The sequence below is a fragment of the Engystomops pustulosus genome, chromosome 8, assembly GCF_040894005.1.
Source record: "Engystomops pustulosus chromosome 8, aEngPut4.maternal, whole genome shotgun sequence".
Taxonomy (NCBI): Eukaryota; Metazoa; Chordata; class Amphibia; order Anura; family Leptodactylidae; genus Engystomops; species Engystomops pustulosus.
In genome coordinates, this window is record NC_092418.1 from 108,148,302 (window position 1) to 108,150,671 (window position 2,370).

Consider the following 2,370-nt stretch of genomic DNA (forward strand, 5'->3'; position numbering starts at 1 on the left):
CTACACAGTAATGTCTCCAATGTGAAAATTTGTGTATTGAGAAACAAAAAAGTAAAAAAATTTTAAATCTATTTGTATAGAAATTTTATTTTCTGGTTACACATTACCATGACATTCCATAAGGGTGCACAAGCCAGGAGGCGAGTTGAGCCTCTTTCCTCAGGCAGCACCCCCTGCTAGATATTACCGCTGGATGTAGTGGAGGTGACCTCCATTCTATAGCTCAGCTCCGTCAGCAGAGAGTTAAGGTTCTCCCCTGATAGTCCATAATGCATTGTGTTCCCATTGTATGTAATATGTACATTAGAGTAGAATTTGTAAGTTCTAGGCGCTGTGGCAGTGATATATTTCTTTCTACACTGTTTCTTCTTTCAGGCCACCCCTGGGAAGTCTTACATTTGCCCCGGTGTTGTGTAGGTGTTCTGCTTTGAATCCATCCATACAAAAGTAGAAAAAAAAAATCACTGTTTTTGCATTTTTTGGACAGGATCTGGTGGCTCGAGTTCCATCACCTCATGTGTTAATCCAGCTTTGGCTAAGCTGACGTGTATCTTTTCCAATATGTCACATTGCAGATTGTCTCCCAGCAGTAACAGAATTGTGCGCCCCAAGGAAACATAAAACATACAGAATTTCCTATTTTCATCCTGGTGTCAGGGTTTGGACAAGGCAGCACGATAAAACGATACAAAAGAAGATGGATGGAGCAACGCTGGGGTTGTTGACATGAGTCTATTGCCTGTTCTGTCTTCCGAGCCTGTGATCCGTGTTTCATCAGATTTGTTGGTTTTGGTCCCATTGATTGTATATAAATAGGAAATAACATAGAACTCTTATCTGCTCTGCATAATATCACGTATCTGAGATTACTGGGGAAGGAGCTGGATGGAGGCCAGAGGTGGATGCTCATAGTTATGTAATTAGGTAAGTGTACTCCGGCCTTGCCAAGTCTCAGTAGAGAAGACACTTTACTAGCGGCAGATGGATTTGGCTTTACCTACATGACGGCGGAGGAGTCGGAGAGTACATGAGGAATGGACGCACAAGGGTAACATTGCATTTATTTGATGTGCAAGTCTCAGCGCTCAATGGAGGGGATGAGATTGTTCTTGAGCTAATTACGTTGTTTCTTGAGATTGCCAGGTACAGTCTGAACTCTGCTTTAAATCAGATACGTGACGGCAAGGAGACGTGTTTACTAATGTGAGATTGCTCCCCAGCCTCCGGCTCAATCCACTGTATATTTTGATTAAAATCCCACATATGATGTGTACAGCGCCATAACTACCCCACATGAATTATTGTTTGCAGAATGAAAATATTTTTCAGATGTTCCTCTTATCAGCCTCATTTCCCCAACGCCAACAATGTGGGAGAGACCAAACCGGTCGGGTTTCTAATTGTCTTTCAAATGTTTTTGTATTTGAAATTTGATACATGTAGGTTTATACACTCACCGGCCACTTTATTAGGTACACCATGCTAGTAACGGGTTGGACCCCCTTTTGCCTTCAGAACTGCCTCAATTCTTCGTGACATAGATACAACAGGGTGCTGGAAGCTCCTCAGAGATTTTGCTCCATAGTGACATGATGGCATCACACAGTTGCCGCAGATTTGTCGTCTGCACATCCATGATGCGAATCTCCCGTTCCACCACATCCCAAAGATGCTCTATTGGATTGAGATCTGGTGACTGTGGAGCCATTTGTGTCCAGTGACCTCATTGTCATGTTCAAGAAACCAGTCTGAGATGATTCCAGCTTTATGACATGGCGCATTATCCTGCTGAAAGTAGCCATCAGATGTTACAGGGTACATTGTGCTCATAAAGGGATGGACATGGGCAGCAACAATACTCAGGTAGGCTGTGGCCAAGGGGCCCAAAGACACCATGACACCACCACCACCAGCCTGAGCCGCTGATACAAGGCAGGATGGGTCCATGCTTTCATGTTGTTGACGCCAAATTCTGACCCTACCATCCGAATGTCGCAGCAGAAATCGAGACTCATCAGACCAGGCAACGTTTTTCCAATCTTCTACTGTCCAATTTCGATGAGCTTGTGCAAATTTTAGCCTCAGTTTCCTGTTCTTAGCTGAAAGGAGTGGCACCCCGTGTGGTCTTCTGCTGCTGTAGCCCATCTGCCTCAAAGTTCAACGTACTGTGCGTTCAGAGATGCTCTTCTGCCTACCCTGGTTGTAACGGGTGTCGATTTGAGTCACTGTTGCCTTTCTATCAGCTCGAACCAGTCTTCCCATTCTCCTCTGACCTCTGGCATCAACAAGGCATTTCCGCCCACAGAACTGCCGCTCACTGGATGTTTTTTCTTTTTCGGACCATTCTCTGTAAACCCTAGAGATGATTGT